Source organism: Protopterus annectens, chromosome 14.part0, assembly GCF_019279795.1.
Source record: "Protopterus annectens isolate FY-2018-M chromosome 14.part0, PAN1.0, whole genome shotgun sequence".
Classification (NCBI taxonomy): Eukaryota; Metazoa; Chordata; order Ceratodontiformes; family Protopteridae; genus Protopterus; species Protopterus annectens.
In genome coordinates this window covers 841808100-841830532 of record NC_056748.1, presented here as the reverse complement: position 1 = coordinate 841830532, position 22433 = coordinate 841808100, and the positions used below count along the sequence as shown (strand labels likewise).

General features: G+C 43.6%; 1 protein-coding gene across 1 annotated transcript in view; it reads left to right on the top strand.

Annotated features, from left to right (window-relative positions):
• The first annotated feature begins 268 nt into the window (after positions 1–268).
• Positions 269–22433, top strand: part of WAPL (WAPL cohesin release factor) — a 3318690-nt gene continuing 3296525 nt past the window's right edge. Inside the window, exon 1 of the mRNA XM_044056596.1 lies at positions 269–438. The gene's annotated coding sequence lies outside the window, so the exon portion shown is untranslated. The remainder of the gene's footprint in view (positions 439–22433) is intronic.

Here is a 22433-nt window from a genome sequence, read left to right as displayed (position 1 = left end):
GCCGGTATGGATTGACACTCGTATCTCTAGATGCTGGAGGAGGTAGGAATGAGTGGTTTGTCAGCTTACTCATTCTGGCATTTGGGCAGACCAGTTTTTGTTATTACTGGCTTCTGAGGAAGACCAGGTATTAAAGAAAGGAAATTAATGAAAAGGGAGTGCATTCTTGTTTTCTGGGCAGGATATATAGTTCTGTAGCCCAATTTTTTAATTATGCACATACTAAATTGTGAAGTGATGTAATTGACATTAACGGACATTTATTTTCAGGTTTCTTGATGCACGCAGAGGAGCAGGCAGACAAACTTGGAACAGAGGCAGCATGTGAAGATAACATAAATTCTGGAATCATGCCTCAAAGTCATGACTGCAGTGGCACCCTGAAGATCTCGAAATAAAGAAGGTGCTTGCCTTAGTCCTTTATGCCTGCTAGCCCAGGTGAGTGGTATCTAAAGTAATAAAGAATAACAGACAAGCATTCCATAGCCCCCCCCCCCAATAAAATGAAAATCTTCATGCATGGATGTGCACAACAGACTGATGGAAATTTGTACAGAAGAAAAAAATAGAAACAATTGAAATTAAACTGTTGATGAGGTCTGTGAAATGCTTCTGAGGAACTGAGTGAAACAGACTTTGTAGGGAGTGTAGAATGCTGTAAGATTGGGGAAAAGCTGCTAAGTGCATTACAATATATAAATCAACAAATATATATATCAATATAAAATATAAATGTATAAATTAGTGGTACCACATTGCAAATAGTGAGTTTTAAAATTCAAGCCATAATTTTTGTGGAGAAGAGAGTCCACCCAAATGGAGTAGGTTAAAAGGTTGTGGGAGAACCACTGAATACCTCTACAAAGAGAAAAGACAAGGTTGTAAGAAATGTGTGAAAAGGAAGAATGCAAGATAGAAATTCTTGAGACTGAATATAAAGCTTAGGAGAAGTAATGATGAGCAGATGTGATAGAACTAGAAATAGTTTAGGGAAAAAGACAAAAGTAAAGGTGAGAAAGGGGACACTTGTGCGAAATTAATGCATCAGGAAAGCTGAATTATTATAGGTGTAAAAGAAAGCCGGGAACTCTGGATCATCAGTTAGTCTTCATAGCAGCTACTGAGATGTGGTGATATCTGGCATAGTATGCACAGAAGGACCTAAAGGTAAAGATAGCCTTAAGTGGAACCTTGTGTGCTGTCCCTTCTATTCATATTTTGCAGTAGTCATAACATGAGAAAGTCTGCCGCTGGCTGACTTGAATGTCTGGCCAGTATACAAAAACCTAAAGCCAATGTGTGTGTGACATTGCACATAGAACTAGTCCAGTGTCGGTCATAAAGTGAAGGGTGTAAAGCAGATGTCAGGACGTACCAAGCCCTAGAACATTTCTGCTGCCTGTCAGAGCATCTTCTCCAGTTTGCTTGTCAATGAAGTTGCAGCTTCCAATCCAGATAAGTGCCTCATTGGGGGTTTCTTCTTACTGTTTTTGTGTGCTATTTTTATGGTTGAGGTTACATGTCGGTGTCAGTAAGGCAAATTCTACATAAAGATTTACGCAATCTGTGTCTTTTTTGCCTAGGCCCTAACCATGACCATATCTCTTTTATGATTTCCAAGGTCTTTGTCCCCAAGACCCTGCACAGTCATCTAGCTTCCTTGAATCTGTGTTTAGAGAACCAGTGCCTTAAGCACCTGGCACTCTACACCTTGGAAGGTACGGCGGGCTCTTCCAATGAGCCAGTTAAGGCCAATAAATCTAGGCCAGAGTTACTTGCTGCTCCTCCAATTCCAGGCATCTCTCCTGAGACCCATGTTGGCCCAGAGACCGTTTGAGTCAGTAGGTGATTCTTCGGGTACCGCTGTGAAGGATCCTACTACCATGTCCTCGGGGGGGGGGGGGGGTATGCAGATGTCCACTATGGACATAGTGGGAACCCTGGCTCATTGTTTCTGAAGGCCCACATGGCATTACTCAAATCCTTGTTCATCAAGATGTCCCAAGCAATATTAGAGTACAGGCGTTCATCTGGTCCCTCCTACTTCCACCGCATGGATGTTCCACACAAGAAGAAGCGGAAAACTAAGCTTTCTTCTCCTGTTTCCCCAAGAACAGTCTGTGGATTGTCTTGCCTTCTCACAAGGGCTCTTTAATGTCCTTATGGTCCTGAGACCATCTACTGGGGGTCTCTCTTCCTTCTTTCCTTCCTTTTCTCCCGTTCCTCCACAGAAGAGGATTAGATTTGGATTCATCTGATGAGTCATCTGGGGATGAATTGTTGGCATACTCTGCCCAAATTTTATCTTTTAGGATGTACTTCCCTGAAGAGGAATCGGATAGCACAGATTCTCCAGGGGGTAGGGTATTGCCTTTGGGAAAACCATAGTTAGTGAGGGAATGCTTTACATTGGATTGCTCGCAGGTGTCAGAAATTCAAAAAAGATACGACGTTCTACATATGGGATCCCCATCTCTATCTGCAGTTTCTCCTGTGCTGCCAGCCTTTTTGGATATCTTTTCTACAGCCTGCAAGCGTCCATACTCCCAACCTCTTGCACTTGAAAGGCTAGACAGGTTTTACAAGGTACCTGAGGATTGCAAATTCCTGTTTAATTGCTTCTCTGCAGACCCAGCAACAATTTTTGTGTCTACTGAAAAGGTCTTTAAGTTGCTGCCTTCCACTTCCCTTCTCTCCTTAGACAAGGAGAGTAAAGTTATGGAGAGGTTAGGGAAGAAAGCCTATACATCAGCCACTTTGGCCTTTAGAGCCATAAATTACCAGACCCATATAGTCAAATATTCTTTAGCCTTTCTCTCTGATGTCATTAAGCTAATTTCGGAGTTTCCAGACTCGCCTGCTAAGTATGTTATCGTAGATTCTGAGCTCTTCTGCTCAAGTTACATGCCATTCAAGTAAGTGTAGCTGCGGTATGCTGGAGACATCTTCCAAAGTTGCTGGTTTAGGGTCTGTCCTTAGGAGGTACTCTGGGTTGAGACTACAGCCCTTACCTGATGACATAAAGGCTAAAATTATAGAAGCCCCCCCTTGACTTCAAGGCTTTGAGTCTTCTGCTGCAGAACATTTTAAGTCCTTACAAGAAACGCGCTTCAAGATCTCAAATACATTTTTGTGTCAGCAGCTCCCAGATTCCAGAGAAACTATCCCTCTAAAGCTCTTTTTGTAAGGAAACCATCCAGATCTCCGCCTTCCAGGGGTAAAAAAGATGGTAGAAAGCAGTAGTCTGCCAAGTCCTGTTCTTCTTCTGCTGCTCAGAAACGGCCCTTTCTGAGCAAGCCAGGTGGTTTGTGACAACCAGCCAGTTTGCAGCCAGACCCCTCTTTCCTTGTGTCTTTCACTGTTTCTCCCTGCTTGGAAACAAATCACCCAGGACTCTTGGGTCCTTTTATTTATTGTCCAGGGATACTTCATGGTGTTAGGCTCCACCTTCCTTGAGGGGGTATTCCACAACCCCAAAAAGAACAGTTGGAATTTGTTCCCTAAGTCATTCTCAGCCTTTTTTCTCGGGGTATCATTCAGGAGGTTCCACCATCCCAAATAGGAAAAGGATTTTACGCAAGATATTTCTGGTTCCCAGGAAAGATGGTCCTTGGTGGCCCATCCTAGATTTGTCACATCTAAACACTTTCTTGAATGTTCCCACCTTTCGCATGCTGTCCTTGAGCACTCTGCTTCCCCTCAGGCCTGCATGGTGCTTCTGGACATCAAGGATGCTTACCTCTAGGGTCTATGTTAAATGAACGAATGATAAAAATGTCGAGTACAACATACTCGACAACGTTTGATCGCTTGTTCATTTAATCGGACACTCCAAATGCAGAAATTTGGAGTTCGGAAATGTTTTGGTCGGCCATCCAAGTCAGTGTAGCGTGTGACGTAGACACGCTACATTGTTCAGAATGGCTACTTCACAGGCTGCTTAGTTTAATATACCAATTCCAAGATCGCTGTACATTGGGCTAAGGGCAACTTCCCGGTAATCGCTTGTTGTGATTACCGGGAAATTGCCTTTTCCCCAATGTACAGTGATCTCAGAGGTAGTATGTTTAGTTAGGGGGGTGTGGGGGGAGAAGCCCCCCACTTTATTTTAAAAGTGGGTGTGTTTGTGTAGGTGTGTTAGTGTTTGAATAATGAATGTGTAGGTGTTTGTCTGCTTTGGTTGTATGTGTGTCTTTTATATGTTAGTGTAGGGAAAGTGTGGGACAAACTAAATATTTTGATTTTGTTTCAGGCTTTTACGGGTTTGAGGTTTTGAACTTACGATCATAATGTTTCAAGTATGTTGTACTCTACATTGATCGTTCGTTTATTTAACATAGACCCTGCCTCTACATTCCTCTTCATCCTCTGTTCAGGAAATTTCTACACTTTTTGATATTGCTTCCTCACATTTTCAGTTGTCTGCCTTGCCATTTGGACTGTATTCGGCTCCAAAGGTCTCCACAAAATGATTAGCTCCTGTCACAGCTTTTTGCAGACTAATGGGCACTGAGATTTTCCTGTACCTGGAAGATCTTCTCCAGGCTCACTCTTCAAGAGAATCTACTGATGTTCTTCATCTCACATTGCTGCAGTCCTTACACTTGGGTAGTCCGCTGTCCTCGGTCGGCCCGAATATCAAAGTATTAGGCTGACGTCGGTCAAGGCGCTTAAGACTGACATCAGGACGTCAGGGTACAAAAGAGCATGACCGACGTCATATCCTCAGTCTTTTTTGCCGCATGGTCCGATGCAGAAGCAGCGTTGCAAGTGCCGTTCGGCGTTCTGAAATTTTTCGAATTCGGAGTTTCAGACCGAGTCAAAGTTGGCTAAGTACCCCGTTGGGGAATATTTTAGTTTTTTCTTGCCTCAGTGGTTTACCGGATGTCAGAAAAAGTGAATAACTGTATTTCTTGTGGGAAACAGATACCGCATAGGGACTATCATACTTTGTGTATTCCTTGTTTGGGGCCTGAGCACGAAGTTGTTGGGTGTCGCTTTTGTGCTAGGTTCAATAAGCGCACTATTAAGCGAAGGTTAGATTGTGCCAGGTTGGTCTTGAAGCGGTGCAATTACAATATGCCGTCGGATGCTCCGGCGCCGCTTCTTCGAAGAAGCGCAAAGACAAAGCAGCTAAACCCAGGCAAGAAGAGTCGTCCGTACCGGACGCCGGTTCTTTAGAGGCGTCAGTGGAACCGTTGGTTCCACCGGAGGCTTCTCTGGAGTCCCAGGGGGAGACTTTGATATTGCAGGATGTGGCCTCTCAGGAGGCAGGTCAGGCTGAAGGGGCTTCTCAGGTTACTGTACTCCCCTCCCTTCCTAGGGTGGTTAGGCCCTCTCCTTCTGTTTCCAAGGCTTCTCCCAGAGGCAGGCCAGGTTTAGCTTCTGTTGGTGTTTCTCCTGGTTCTGCAGGGTCTGTGCCCAAGAAGCACATGCTTAAAATGGCAGAAGATTTAATTACTTTGATTAGAGGTTCTTTGCCCCCTCCTGATAAGAGGCCTAGGGTGGAACCAGAGTTGGGGAGTTTTGAGCAGGCTTCGGATGTTTCAGAGTCTTCGGCTGAAGACTTGCAGGAGTACTCTCCTTATTCTGATTCTGATGCAGATGATTCGACTCCTTCTGCTTCTCCTCCAGAGGATTTTTCTTTTTCAGAGACTCTTCATTCCATGAGGGAACATTTTAAGTGGGAAGGTCAGGACTTCTCTGATTCCAGGAAAAGGCTTAGGGAATTTTTGCTTTTACCCCAGCATAGGCCTTTGGCTATACCACCTGTTCTGGATGTTGTGGAAGATGTGTTTGCAGAGGCTTCACTTAATCCTGATTCTTTGCCTCCTGCTCCTGTTAAACCGGATAGGTATTACAGGGTGCCTGAGGCTCATAAATATCTTTATAAGAGTCCTAGGGCGGACCCAGAAACTGTTAGTCAGGGACCTAAGGGTGTCAAGGCCTCTGTTGTAAAAAATCCGGTTCCTCCAGATAAAGAGGCCAGAGCTTTGGCTAGATGGGGAAAGAAAGTCTATACTTCTTCCACCTTAGCTATGAGGGCTTTGAATTGCCCGTTTCACATGTTGAAATATCAAAACTATCTTCTTTCTCAATTGAAGTCTAAGGTAGATGCTCTGGCGGAAGGCATTGAGTGTAAAGAATTACAAGATTTGGTACATGTCTCTGAACAGGTGGGTAAGCATTCTTTACAATGTGGTTTTGATGCTGTTCAGGCCTCGTCTAGGGTGGCTGCCACTGGGTCAGTTCTTCGCAGGCACGCCTGGCTGAGGGATCAGAATTTATCTGACCATGTTAAGACAAGGATTTTGGATGCTCCTTTACAGTCTGATGTGTTTGGTTCACCTGTGGAGTCAGTCTTGAAGAAAATGGAAGACAAGGCTAAGTCTATGCAGGCTGTTAAAGATTTTTTGCAAGTTCAGCCTCCGAAGTTTAGTAGGAATTGGCCTGCTAAGGGGTGGACGTACCCTTCTTATGATTCACAGTCTAGGGGTAGATCTAGACGTGGTAGGGGAAGAGCTCAGAGCTCCTTCAGACCTAGAACAGGGAGTTCACCTGCACAAACTTCGGGTGAGGGCAGGGGCCAGTCCTTTCGTAAACAGGCCCAATGACCTACCTTTTCAGCTGCCAGATCCTTCTTGCCTGGCAGCACCTTTGGGAGGAAGGTTGGCACTCTTCAAGGAAAATTGGAGTTCGATTACCCAAGACAGATGGGTATTGGATATCATACACCAAGGTTACAGGTTTTATTTCCATACCTTGCCTCCTTTCAAAGGCATGCCGGACGTTCCTCCTCAGCAAAGACCTAGAAGCTCACAAACAAATTGCTCTGCTGCTTCAAATAGGGGCCATACAACCGGTCCCTCTGCCAGAAGTGGGCCTAGGATTTTATTCTCGCCTGTTCCTAGTACCAAAGAAGGGGAACACGTGGAGACCAATTTTGGATTTATCTATCCTCAACACTTATCTGGACATTCCCAAGTTCAAAATGTTGACGTTACAACAGCTTTTACCTCTGCTGGGCAAAGATCACTGGATGGTGACTCTGGATCTCAAGGAGGCTTACCTTCATGTTCCTATCAGGCTAAGTTGCAGGAAGTATCTGCGTTTTCGGGCTGGGACTTCTCATTATCAGTTCTCTGCATTGCCCTTTGGCTTATCTACTGCGCCCAGGGTGTTCACGAAGGTTCTGGCTCCAGTGATAGCTTTCTTCAGGCTAAGAGGAATACAGATCTATCCTTATTTGGACGATTGCCTGATTCTGGCCCAAGGAAAGGACGAACTTCTTCATCATTTACAATATGTGATAGCAGTGCTAAGATGCCTGGGGTATTCTGTGACCGGAGTAAAGTCCAGTCTAGTACCCTCTCAGGACATGTGCGTTCTGGGTGTGAGACTGAATACAGCATCCCAGATGGCCTTTTTGACCCCGGACAAACAAAAGAATCTTTCTCTTTACTTCCATCAATTGTCTCATCAGTCCAGGCTGACTGCAAGGACAGTCCTTCAAGCCTTGGGGTTCATGGCATCTTGTATTCTGGTGCTTCCCAATGCCAAACTGCATATGAGGAAGCTACAATGGTATCTCAAAAATGTGTGGACGCAGCACTGCCAAGATATGGACACTGTCATTCAGATAATACCTTGCATTCAAAAGGAATTTTTGTGGTGGGCTCAGGAATGTCACCTAAACAAGGGACTCTCTGTGACCCGGCCAGAGGCGAGTCAGATTCTAACGACAGATGCCTCAGACAAAGCTTGGGAAGCTCATCTAAATGGAAAGTGGGTACAAGACACGTGGCCTGCCAGACTTCAGCATCTACATATCAACTTGAAGGAGATGTTAGCAGTCCAATTTGCATTAATAGCTTTCAAGGATTTACTTCTTCCAGGGCAGGTGTTGGTTCTAACAGACAACACAACTGTCATGTGTTACATCAACAAGCAAGGGGGAACACATTCTTATCCTCTATGCAGACAAGCAATGATTTTGTGGGAGACTGCTCTCAGTTTACAGCTAAATCTTCAGGCAAGGTTTCTGCCGAGCACAGAACTCCTTAGCAGATGTGTTGAGCAGACAAATTATGGATCCCCACGAGTGGAAATTGGATCCTCATGTATTTCAGAAATTGACAGTGTTATGGGGAACTCCAGACATAGATCTCTTCGCTTCTCCACTAAACTACCAGCTGCCAAAGTTTTGCACAAAAAGGTTTCATCCCACAGCTTGGAAAGTGGATGCTCTTTCATTCAATTGGAGCAATCTTCATGTGTATGCCTTTCCACCTCTGCCTCTCCTCCCAAAGGTACTCCTGAAGGTCAGACAGGACAAGCCAAAGATGATTTTAATAGCTCCAGATTGGCCTCGACAGCACTGGTACCCATTACTGAAAAGTCTGGTACGGGAGCCTCCATGGCCTTTGCCTTCGATTCCGCACCTGCTGTCTCAGGAGAACAGTCATTTGCTCAATGTCAAACTTCACTCTCTTCACCTAACAGCCTGGCATATTCTGTTTTAAACCCTGGAGGGTTTCAGCTTCCACAGCAAGTTTTGAATGTTATTTTGGAGGCCAGAAGGCCTAGTACAAGGAAAGTGTACGCAGATAAATGGAAGAGATTTTTATTTTGGAGTACAGCAAAGGAATTTGATGTTTCTAAGCCTAATTTAAGTGTGGCTCTTCAATATCTTACTGAGTTACTGGACAAAGGTTTGTCCTTCTCTTCTATTAAGGTTCATGCTGCAGCAATTTCTGCTCACTATGACTGTGACCCACCATTGTTTTCTCATCCTTTGTTTAAGCAATTCCTTAGAGGAGCAAAGAATATAAGACCCCCACGTAGAGCTCCTACTCCTGCTTGGGATCTCAATTTTGTGTTGGAGAAACTCACTCTACAACCTTTTGAGCCTGCAGCAACAGCAGAGTTGAAATATTTATCATGGAAGACTGCTTTTTTGTTGGCCATTACCTCTGCGAGAAGGGTTTCTGAATTACAGGCCCTTATGGCGGTTGAGCCTTTCTTAATTTTCCATAAGGATAGGGTATCTTTTACTAATCCTTCCTTTATGCCTAAAGTGGTTTCTAGTGTGGCTTTAAACCAAACTATTCATTTGCCTACTTTTTATGCAAACCCCCAAAATAAAGGGGAAAAGATTTTGCACACTTTGGATATACACAGGCAGTTGCGATATTATTTGAGCAGAACTAAAGGGTTTAGGCAGTCTCAGCAGTTATTTGTTTCATTTGCTTTGGGTTCTCAGGGCAAGCATGTGTCAAAACAAACTATTTCTAAGTGGATTGGGTTTTGTATTGCTTTCTGTTATTCCCATCATGGTAAGGAGATTCCAGCTGGGATTAGGCCTCATTCCACTAGGGCTATTGCCACTTCTACAGCTTTTTTAAGGGGGGTGGCAACTAAAGATATTTTGGAGGCAGCTACTTGGAGTTCAGTGCATACTTTCTCTAAGCATTACCACCTTCCACTTTACTCTAAATCTAGGGCTGGTTTTGCCACTGCAATTTTACAGGGCATTTTGGCAGCTCCTACTGCTTTATAGTTTTGCCATCCTCCCTTACCTCTGCTTTGGGATTCTACCCAAGTGTAAGGACTGCAGCAATGTGAGATGAAGAACATAGTACAGTTTTGTACCTACCATAAATGTAGATGTTCAAGATCCACATTGCTGCAGTCCAATTTACTCCCTCCTTCCCTCTGTAGTTAGAGGCGGTTGTGTGGTTTGGGTTGTGAATATTGTGGATATTGTATATATTGTACATATGATTAGTGCAAGGGTGGTTGGTTGTTTTTTGCTGTCTTTTGGTTTGGACCTTTCTTTTTAGGGTCTTCTGACATCTGGGGCAAGAAAAGACTGAGGATATGACGTCGGTCATGCGCATTTGTACCCTGACGTCCTGATGTCAGTCTTAAGCGCCTTGACCGACGTCAGCCTAATACTTTGATATTCGGGCCGACCGAGGACAGCGGACTACCCAAGTGTAAGGACTGCAGCAATGTGGATCTTCGAACATCTACATTTATGGTAGGTACAAAACTGTACTTTGATGGGGTGTCTGCTGAAAAGTCTAGGTTTCTCTATTAAAAATCTACCCTTGTTCCTTTGCAGGACCATGTTTTTCTAGGATGCAGAATACAGACAGGATGTTGGCATTTTTACCGCCCCAGAAGGTTCTCTTTCACTGCCTACTTCCAGGCGCTCCTTCTTGAGTCCCTGACTGCCAGGGGGTTTCTACACCTTTTGGGCTTTATGGCATCCACTATCCCCATGCGTATCTCTAGGCAAGCTGCATATGAGGAAATTCCAGTGGTACCTCAGGTCAGTATGGATGCAACATGCTCACCCATTGGAGTTTGTGATTCCCTTTCTGTGATTCCCTTCTTTGAAAAAAGAACTGGACTGGTTGATTCAGTGGGTTACCTCGAATCCAGGCATACCCTTAAAACCACCCCTTCCAACTCAGGAGCTGTTCACCGATGCTTTGGACTTGGGATGGGGAGCAACCCTGTCATCCAGGAAGGTTCAAGATATGTGGTCTCCTTCCCAAAGTAGGGAATACACAAATATATAAAGAGAGATGAGTGCACTCTTATTTTTGCTTTGCAAATTTTCAAACCTCCTCTTCTCCGTGACTTGTTCACAGAACACCACAGTCTTTTGGTATGTCAGCAAGCAGGGAGGGACCAAGTCTCCTCTCCTTTGCTGACTGGCTGTCCAAGCTTGGGAGTTGGCTACTCAGTGTCAGCTAACCCTTCAGGCAGTTTACATTCTTTTTATTCAGAATGTTGCGGCAGACATGTGAGCCGGTCCATGACTCAGTCCAACGAGTGGATGTTACACAGGGATGTGTTCTTTGGACATTGTCCAACGGTGGGGTATGCCTCAAGTATATCTCTTACCTCCCCTATGAACAGAGAACTTCCCAAAGTTTTGTGCCACAGTGCCCATTTCTCGGACATGGAAGGTGAATGACTTATCTTTCTCTTGGAAGGCGATGTTTCTCTTTGGAGAAGACGAAAGGGGGAATGCATAAAGTCCTGCTGAGGATCCAACAGGAAGAACCAGAAATCTTGTTTGGGGACTCCCTTTTGGCCATGGGCAGCATTGGTTCCCCTTCACTCTGCATTTAATAAAGGACAATCATCACACGTTACCTGACAGAGTGAACCTACTCAGGGCAATGATGTTGTACCGTATAACCCCCAGATGCGCAGTAGCAAGTACCACTTAAATCCCACCCACTACCCAACCCCATGTGACATGCAGGAATACCGATTGAATATTCATGGTGATGGTCGCATGGGGCCACATCAGTATTCATTTGGTGTACTGAAATATTGTCCGATTTGACTAAATGCAAAATTGGAAACCATCTTTCAATATTTATTAAAAGTTTTAAAAAAAAAAAAGCTTTGAAGTGTAAGACTCGTTTGGCATTTTTCTTGTGCATGAGAAAAGAAAAAAAAAAGACAAAGGCACTCTAAAGCAATTTACTTATGCCTTCACATTTAACTGAACGCACTACAGAATTAGTATGCAGAGGTGTGTTCATTAAAAGATTTAAAAAAAAAAAAAAAAAAGTTGCATAATAACACACAACCATTTTCCTAGTGTGGGAAGAAGAAAAAAATGCAAAAACACTCAGGACAGTATACAATAGCGTTTTATCTTGCTGACTACATGGATTCTGGATTTTGATATTTTACAGGTTTAATTATACAAATGTAACTCAAAATGTGTTTAAAAAAACAAAAGCACTGGAAAAAACTTGGTACTTAATTATCACATTTTATTGAGAGAAGACGTGGCAGGCATAACTATATACAAATATTGCCACTTATCAGAAGACACATTAAAAGTCCATAACAATACCTATAGTATAGTATGAAATGTAGGTCAGGAATGTCAGATGCATATTTTGTACTAACACACCCCCCCACTCCCCCCCCCCCCCCGAAAAAAAAAAATTATAGGTTAATTGGAATATCTGAGGCATATTTTTTAATATCCAACATAATTCATATTTTTTAATAGCCAACACACGCACACACTTCCCCAAGAAGGATAAGTTACAAACTTAGCATGTAAAATACTTCATGTACAGGGGTTATTTCTGTATGTGTCAAACACCAATGTATGCTTGATTTTACTGTCAAATCGGCATGGCAGTCAGTCATGCCTAATTTGCATATGACATCAAGGCCGTTTGTCATGTCAGTCATTTAGAATTCACCAACTTCTGCCCAGACTGGCCAGGGGGGGTTACTACAGTATAGCATTACCCACAGGATAAGGGGTCTCTAATACATCCACAGATCTCAAGCCTGGATGATTCCTTTCAGACACCTTTTCTCTGAGGGTGTGCTGCAAGTCTTGAAGGAGGCCAGAAAACCCAATACTAGGAAATCCTGTATTTCAAAATGGAGAAGATTTTTCATCTGTTGTCTTTCTAAAGACCTACAACCACTGTTGGTGGATGTTCCACTGGGTCCGTCTTAAATGTGTGAATTGTTAGTGGATTGTCTTACTCCTCAGTAAAAGCTCATCTATCCGCAATCTTTGCCTTTGGTTCCTCCCTTTGCTTCAAAGTTGGAAACTAAACTTTTTCTGAAAAACGTCCTTCATATCAGACCACCAAAGAAACCAGTCCCTCCTTGGGATCTAAATTTTGTTCTAGAGAAACTTATTTTGGCCCCTTTCAAACCAGCAATTTCTTCTTCTCTTCAGCATTGCACTTTGGGAAAACAGTTGTTCTTGTGGCCATCACTTAAGTCAGAAGGGTATCAGAACTCCAGGCACTTATGGCTTCTTCTCCTTTTACTGTTTTCTACAGGGATAGGGTTTCCTTTCATGCCAACCCCTCCTTTATGCCCAAGGTGGTGATTGAGTTGTGACTTACACAAATCCATTATTGTTCCCACCTTTTTTCCATCTCCACAATCCTGTAGTGAGGATTTTACATACCTTCGATGTGCATAGACTCAAATTTTATTTACACAAAACCAAGCATATTAGGAAATCTGATCACCTTTTCATTTTCTATCACCTTAGGGCCCTGGGCATGCCTGTTTTCAAGCAGACTATTTCTGTTCTGCTTTCTAATACCATTTCCTTTTGCTGTGTGTTTCATGGGAAAACTCTTGCATCCCCAGTAAAGGCCTCATTCCACTAGAGCTGTGTCCCCTTCAGGTGCTTTCTTCAAAGGTCTGGACACTTCCTTTATATCAGAAGCAGCTACCTGGTCTTCTGTACACACTTTCATAGAACACTACAAGTTGGATGGCATTTTCAGGTCTAGAGCTGGTTTTGCAAGTGCTGTTCTGCAAGGGTTTGTAGACAGTGCTACTGCCCCTCCACCCAGTCCTCCTCCTGCGTGAGCTTTGGTTTTCTCCCTAATGTTTTGAGTACTGTGGTGTATGAGTAGAAGGGTGTAGTACAGTTAGTTGTGTAAAATCTTACCATAACCATAGAGGGCCTTCTCTTTTTTTATGTTGCAGTATCGCACCCCCCCCCCACCCCAGATGCTTCCCTGATTTGCTGGTTATGTGTTTCCTCATTTATCTCATGTTGATGTTCTTTCTGGAGCATTCAGGTATTCTTCGTGTTTCACTATTGCAGTCATCACATTTGGGTTCATCTACCTGCAGGTAGCAGTCAGTCGGCCTGAATACCAGAGTCTTGGGATTTCTGCGTCAGATGCTTTTGCCTCCTCCATGACGTCAGGGGTATAAAACATGTAGCTAACGCCATTGCATAGTCTTTCTTGCTGTGCGGGAGCCCAAAGCAGTTCACAAGTGCCAGTCGGCCGCTAACTGAAATTTTCGTTTTTCGAGTTTCAAACCTGAAGTCTTCGAAAGCTAAGGTACCTCGTTGGGGATCCCTTTTTCTTGCTCTAACCGATGTCAGAAAAAGTTAACAATTGTTTTGCCTGTGGAAAGCAAATACCTCACAGATTTTCATTCTTACTGCATCATCCGTTTAGGCCCAGACCACGATGTTCCTCGCTGTCTGTTGTGTGCCTTTTTCAATGCCCGAACTATTTGTTGTTGGGCTATCTTTGTCGCTAAATTCTTTTGCTTTCGTTCTCCGTATTCTGAAATAGTTTCATTAATCCATCTGACTACCGATCTTCCGAAAAAATGCAAGGATTAAGACTGAGAGAGACCGCATAGGTCCAAAACTGCTGACGACGCTTCTGTTAAGCTAGTCACCAGTCCGCCATTACTCACTGAAGCGCTTTCGCAGCCCCTGATGCCCATTTCTACAGATTTGCAGGCCTCTACTGAGACCCATTTGGAGTCTGGTATGCCATGAGATGCTCCTTTGACCATGGAACCTGCAGATGTTTCTACTTGGATGGGCCCGGAGCTGCTGTGCAGGCACCGGCTTCTGAGGGTGTATTCAGACCTTCCGATGTTCGTATTAAATAGACTACTTCGTTTTTGACAAACTACTCAATTTCTCAGACCCAAAGTTCGCACTACGCCTTGGAAACCAACGACCAAAGTGCATTTTCAAGCTCCCATGCCTCAGAAACAAATGCTTAGAATGGCTGAAGACCTTATTACTTTAATTAGGGGAAGCCAGCCTTCCCCCTCTAAAAGACAAAGATTGATTTTACTTCTGATTCTACAGACCATGAATCTGATTACTCTGACTCCTCTTATTACCAGGTCATACCATTATCCACCTATGAGGATTAAGATGCAGAGGATTCCATTCCCTCTGCCTCCCCTCCAGAGGATTTTTCTTTCGGTGAAACCTTGCATACCCTAAGAGAGCATTTCCGCTGGGAATGCCAGGACTACCTTCAGTCCAAAAAGAGACTCTGGGAATTTTTAGACTTGCCCCATTACAGGCCTCTAGTTATACCCCTTGTCCTGGATATTGTAGATGATGTATTCATGGAATCTAGTCTTACTCCTGATACTTTACCTCCAGCTCCTTGAAAGCCTGACAGGTAGTACAGAGTACCTGACTCTCACAAATTTCTCTTTAAACATCCTTCTGTGGATCCAGAGGCCATTTCCCAGGGACCTAAAGGTATTAAGGCTACTACAGCCAAAAACCCTACCTCTTCGGACAGGGATTCTAGGGCTTTAGACAGAGTGGATAAGAAGGTATATACCTCTAACTCTTGCTATATCAGGGCTTTAATCTGCTAGTATCACATGTTGAAGTACCAGCAGCATATTTTGGAATAAATTAAACAAAAAATGTTGATTCCGGATTGTGCAAAAAATAAAGCTTTACAAGAGTTGATGCATTTTGCAAACCAAGTTGATGATCTTCGTGTTTCACTGTTGCAGTCATTATATTTGGGTAATCTGCCTGCAGGTTGCCATCAGTCGGCCTGATTAACAAAGTCTCGGGTCCTACGTCAGTTGCTGTCCCTTCTTCCATGATGTCAGGTCATCAGGGGTATAAAACATGCAGCTGATGCCATTACATCAGTCTTTCTTGCCGTGCGGTGCCCAAAGCAGAAGTAGTTCACAAGTGCCAGTCGGCCGACTTCTGAAATTTTTGTTTTTGAGTTTCAGAACCGAAGTCTTCAACTAAAAGCTATGTACCCCGTTGGGGAAACTTTTTCTTGCTCCTCCGATGTCAGTAAAACTTAATTGCATTACTTGTGGAAAGCAAATACCTCATAAAGATTTTCATTCGTACTGTATTCCTTGCCTAGGCCCTGACCACGACGTACCTTGCTGTCAGTTTTGTGCTTTATTTAATCAGCGCACTGTCCATTGTCTGTACATTTTTGCCTCTAAATACTTCAGTTCTCGGTTTAATTATCGAGAAATGTCATCGGTTAGCCATCTGGTTACTGGGATTCTGAAAAAACACAAAGGAAAAGACAGAGATAGGCCATCTAGGTCCAAAACTGCCGACGACACTTCTCCTAAGCCAGTCAACAGTTCACCGGTACTCGGTGAGGTGCTTTCGCAGCCCCTGATGCCCGCTACTTTGGATTCGCAGGCCTCTACTGAGACCCATTCGGAGTCCGGTATGCTGTGAGATACTTCAACTATGGAACCCGTGGATGTCTCTAACTTGGATGGGTCCGGAGCCGCTGTGCAGGCACCGACTTCTGAGGGTGTATTCAGGCCTAGACCATTTCCCAGGGACTTAAAGGTATTAAGGCTACTACAGCCAAAATCCCTACCTCTTCGGACAAGGATTCTAGGGCTTTAGACATATTGGATAATAAGGTATATACCTCTGCAACTCTTGCCATCAGGGTTTTAAATTGCCAGTTTCACATGTTGAAGTACCAGGAGCATATTTTGGAACAAAGTAAACAAAAAATGATTCCTCATTGTGCAGAAAATAAAGATTTACAAGAGTTAATGCATTCTGCAAACCAAGTTGGTAAGCATACTTAGCAGTGTGGTTTTGATGCATTAGAAGCATCTTGCATGGCTGCTGTCACTGGGTCCCTTCTGAGAAGGCATGCTTTGCTAAAGAAACAAATCTTGTCAGACCATGTCAAAGCAAAATTACTAGATGCTCCTTTAAACCAAGAATGAATGTTTGGCACAAAAGCAGAAGTTGTTATTAAAAAGATGGAGGAAAAAGCTAAATATATGCAAACTGTTAAAGATTTCTTACAGGTACAGCCACCTAGATTCAGTAGATATGGCCTTCAAAAAATGGTCCTTTCCAGTCCCTCCCAGGCCTTCTCAGTCCATACCCAGGGACAACAGACCACAAAGACTACAGTCTCAGGGTATGCAGAAATCTAAACAATGGAGTGCTCCCACCTCAAAAACAGGGAGTGGCAAACCACCCTCTTATGGAAAAAGTTCACTATGACTTGTCCATCCTTCCCAGCCATGCCCACGTACTTGCACCCCTAGGAGGAAAACTAGCCCTGCATGCAAAAAACTGGGAGTACATAATCCAGGACAGATGGGTCTTAAACATTGTATCCCAGGGATACAGATTTTACTTCCATTCACTGCCTTACCCCAAGCAGATTGCCAGACCTTCCTCCAAACCAGTGGGCAGAGGACCAAAAGCAAGTACTTTCTCTGCTCAGTATCGGGGCTATTCAACCTGTTCCAACAGAGCAAAGGGAACAGGGTTTCTACTCCAGACAGATTCTGGTGCCCGGAATAGAGGACTCTTGGTGCCCTATTCTGGATCTTTTAATTCTCAGCACCTTCTTGGTGGTACCAATGTTCGAAATGCTTACACTCCAACAGCTACTTCCTGTGCTAGCCAAGGACTCTTGGCTGGTCACCCTAATCTTAAAAGAAGCTTATTTACACATCTCCATAGGGGAATCTTACAGGAAATATTCAAGTTTCAGAGCAGGCTCTATACACTATCAGTTCTCTGCACTTCCCTTTGGCTTATCTACTGTGCCCAGGGTATTCGCAAAGTGCCTGACTCCAGCTATTGCATACTGCAGGCAGAGAAACATCCAAATTTACCCATAATTGGACGATTGCTTCGTTCAGGCGGACAGTCAGGAATTGCTACATCAGCACCTGACACTTGTAAAGTGACTCCTAACTTCTCTGGGATATACCATCATTGAAAAGAAATCTTATCTGGTACCCAGCCAAAAAATTGTATTTTTGGGAGCAAGCTTGAACACAACTTCCCAGATGGCATTCCTCACTCCAGAAAAGCAGGTTTATTTTATACCCTTGTTCTCCCCCTCTCCTTCTCTGTTTATTACCTTAAGCCAATCCCAAAGTTAATAAATGTTACCTGTGGCAGGCACCATTTTTAACACTACAACCACCCTTTGAGCACTTTTATGCCCAGCCCTGCCATAAAACTTACTAAAACTGCTTTAACTGGGGTACAGCTAACTGATAGTTTGTGGAACTACAGGATACCTACCTGAGCCTCCACTTTCACTATGATATGTTCTTATATCAGTTTACTCTGTTACCTGATTGTTTCCAGCCCCCTAGTAAGAGCAACTAACCGAGTCTGTGCCGGCTCCGCTCCCCACTCTGCCCCCAATTCCCATGTGCCCCCAGTGGTCCTGCCTTTGTTACACACACACACTCCTCCCGTCTTTCCAACAGCCAGCCACAGCACTAAACCCAGCACTACCTCCTCCATCTTCCCACTACTGTCACTCCTCCTCAACTAACATGTATAAGCATGCCATACCTATGCTCACTGCATGCACTTTCCTTGCATATCTTACATCCTACCAAAACTCAGTCATTCCCCCACTCAACCACTACCACTGTACTACTACTCGCACCACCACTCATGTTTCACCCTCACTGAGTCCCCGCCCACCAACTCAAGAACCATCCCTATGCACCCCCCCACATATTCTATCAACTATATTACTCAAACAAAAAGCATCTCTACAACTTAACATAGTAACTCTCCCACCATACCTGTTACCCACAGAGCACAATCATAACGTTTCCCTAATAAACAAACACATTCAAAAACCCGAGAGAACTAATAACCTCATGTATATCAAAACAAGCTCCAAGTGGTGACATCCACCCCAACCTTGGCACTGCCATCTCCAACCCCACTCCTCATAATCAGACTAGAAACAACAACTTCTCCCAAATCACAGCCAATAGAAAGCCAAATGACCTCCTCCTACTAAGCCTAAATATTAGAAGTATATCCAGCAAGGTCCATGAACTCCATACCACCATAGACTTGTACTCACCAGATATAGTAATCCTGACAGAAAACCTGGCTAAAACCTTACATTACCAGTGAGCAAATCCTCCCTATCGGTTACGGCATACTAAGAGTAGACCGGCTAAACAAGAAAGGAGACAGTATAGCTATTATCTTTAAACAGCATCTAAACATAAAACCATCAACATAATTGGATGCTACTTCCCACCTGGCCAAAACATCCCTCCACTAGAAAACCTTCTCAGCTGGACTACCCACCACCCCCCCCCCCCCAAGAAACTATAATTTTAGGTGATTTCACTATTGAGTGACAATCCTGTTCTGTCAACCATTCAGCCTATCTAAACCTAAACCTTTATGGCTTCACCCAAATAGTCCAGTCACCACCCAAGATAAATAAAAACTCCAACAAGCACACTACCCTGGATTGGATACTAATCAGTAAGAGCCCCCAGTCATACATAGCAGACTGCTTATCGGATAGCCTCAGTGAGCACTCCCCAACATTCCTACTCAAAAAACACTTAACACCGAGTTAAACCTGTTATCTACCGGCAAATACGTAAAAAAACTAAACCTTAACCCACTCACATTCATCTCATCCCTCAAAGAATGTAACTGGCATCCTCTAAAGTGCCTCAGTCTTGATGACGCAGTTGAATTTATTTAATACTACCTTCCTGAGCATCTTTAATTACCACGCCCCCATAAGACTTTCCAGAATCAAAGCACAACCCTCCCCATGGCTACAGAAAACCACCAAGTCAGAAATGAAAAACTGAGTCAAAAAGCTAGTAAAACAGGACAAATCCCAACACTACCAGTCTACCCTAGACTGCTCCCAACACAACCCAGACAATTCTCGTCCTCCATAAACTCCATCCTCCACCCAGGTAAAATCAGTACCCTCCTCCTAACATCCCTCACTCCTCTGAAAATATTGTTACTTCATTCAACACACATTTCGGACAAACCATGCTATCACTAGCTAGACAAAACAACCCCCCTCCCCTCCAACCCACACCTTCAACTAGTAATTTCCCCACTGTCTTCTCTTTTTCTCCTGTTCCTACCTCTAACATGGAAAAACTCTTAGCTAAACTTAAGCCCACCAAATTAGCAGCAGACAGCCTCCCAAGTGAATACCTACAAATCGCAGCTGATGCTGTAGCCTACCCAGTATCCATCTTGATTAACCGATCTCTGTCAGAAAGCTATGTTCCCACACTATTGAAAATCACATAATTCCCCTCCACAGAACTAACCATTTACTGCCCCATAGCTGTTCTCTCTCCACTCTCAAATACTAGAGAGATGCATTCACTCTCTGGTCTCAGACTACCTCCTTACTAATAACCTCTTTTCCAATACTCCGCATGGTTTCCGACCAAACCATAGCACCGCCACTGCCTTACTCTCCTTTACTTACACTATCCTTCAGCATAAAAACAATGGCCATCTCTCTTATCTAAAGCATTCGACAAGGTCCCACACAAACAGCTCATCTCTGTCCTCAATAACCTATCCTTCTCTCAGTCACCAACTTGTTTCAGAGTTACCTGTTGGACCGCCAACAATCCGTTGTATGGCAGAATGACACATCTCCCCAACTACCCGTCTCTATAGGGGTTCCCCAAGGATCCATCCTTCGACCCCTACTCTTCTCTATTTTCACCAATAATCTAGCGTCTGCCACCAAACATGACACACACATATACAGTACGCTGATGACTCAACCATCATCTGCTCAGCCCAGTCCCTACCCTAACTGCAAAAAGTCGCATAGGAAGCCTTTTCCTCTGAAACATGGTTATCCGATGCTCAATTAATACTCAACCCAAACTAAACTACTCGTCTTCCAACCCACCAAACATACTCAAAACAACTTAATTTAACATCACAGAAAAAGGCAACCCCACTATACACCCAACAGAATACACCAAATTGCTAGGAGTGGAAATAGACAATAAACTAAAATTTGACTTTCACATATCCACGACCATAAAAAAAAGTCCACAAAAAAACTAGGAGTATTATACAGAAATAAGCAACTTCTCACCAAAGCAGCAAAGATTTTAATAGCAAATTCCTACCTTATCTCCACTCTACATTATGCCTCTCCAATATGTACCAACCTAAGGCAATGCGATCTAAGCAAGCTCTAGACCTGCTACAACAAAATTGCCAAATTCGCCACAGGGGCATCCTACCGTAGTCACGACTCTCTCTCACTTTCTGAACTGGGCTTGAACTCCCTCATCTCCTTCAGTGGTATCAACTCGCACTCTCCCACAAACTAGTAAACCATCCACTAAAAGTCCCATCCCTCCAGAATCTACTCCAACCCTATCGCACCACCAGACCACTAAGATCCAGCAACAAAAATCACTTACAGGTCACTAAAGCCAATAACTCTGCTGGCGAAGCACTATTCTCTTGTGCCATAGCCAAATTATGGAACTCCTTCTCACCCATGATTACCATCATGCACCCACTTCATAGCTTCACTAAAAGCGTACCTAAAAACATGCTGGCTATGCCCTTGCAACTCTCCCTCTAATATCACCCACCACCTTTCTTTCCACCCTACTAACTACCTTGATTATAGCAAGCTCAGATGCTCATAAGCCTAACTACTTATTATACAGCAGGAACTTCTTATTGTAACAATTGTTAATGTCTGTTATGTACTTCGCAGATGGTAAATATTCTAGTTGTCTACTGATGTACTATGTTCTTCATCTGTAAGTAAGTTTGTAATTTTTAATTGCTATGTTGATCAAATTTATTGCTATGTAAATCTAATTTAACTACTGTCTGTATATTTTAACTGTGGAGCTTTTCTCCCCGGGCCTCTGCTGAAAATAGACCTACGTCCAGTCGGACACTCCCGGTCAACAAATGTAAATAAATAAGTATATTTGACAAATTACTTCAAACTACTGGCTACACAAACCCAGCTATCTGCAGGAAAAATACTGCAAGCCCTAGGATTCATGGCCTCATGCATTCTCCTAATTCCATATGGAAGACTGCATATGAGGAAACTTCAATGGTACTTTAAAAAGTCTCTGGTGTCAACATTCTCAGGACCTGTAAACAGTGAATGTTAAGTTGTCAATCTCGCCTTCATTCTTGCTTGATGGGTTCGGAGCCGATCCTCGGCTCCGACTCGGCACTTGCTAAGCTCGAGAGTCACTTTTACCAGCTCGAGGCAGCCCCATATCCCATGATGCAAGGCGGTAAGTACCCAGATCTCGTTTGCCGCTTCGCTGATGAGGTCCTCCTTTTACCAGCTCCTGGTAAGTGAATTGTTACTTTACTATTTTAGCCCCTTTTTACAAAAAAACCTTAAATTATTAGTTTTAACTTAGTTTTAATCCCTTTCTGACAGAAAATTTCCCTGTCTCCTCATAACTTTTAGTCAGACTTTCACCCATCCCATCCCCCCCCTGTTAGGGTGTGTGTGTGTGTGTCTGTTAGTGATACCTTTTGGTATATTTAATTTAATTTCTTGGACTGGTGTGTGTGTGTGTGTGTGTGTGTGTGTGTGTGTGTGTGTGTGTGTGTTTTACACCATGTCTAAAGAAAGGGTCTCAGGCTTTAAGAAGTGTGACTCGTGCTGTCAGAAGATGTCTCTGACAGACGGTCACACTTCTTGCCTGTACTGTCTGGGGCCTCTTCACCTGCAGGACTCCTGTGCTATATGTCATTCTTTTAGCCAGAGAGTCCTGCAGGAAAGAAGAAATAAATTGATTTTGAGGGGCCTTCTTAAGCC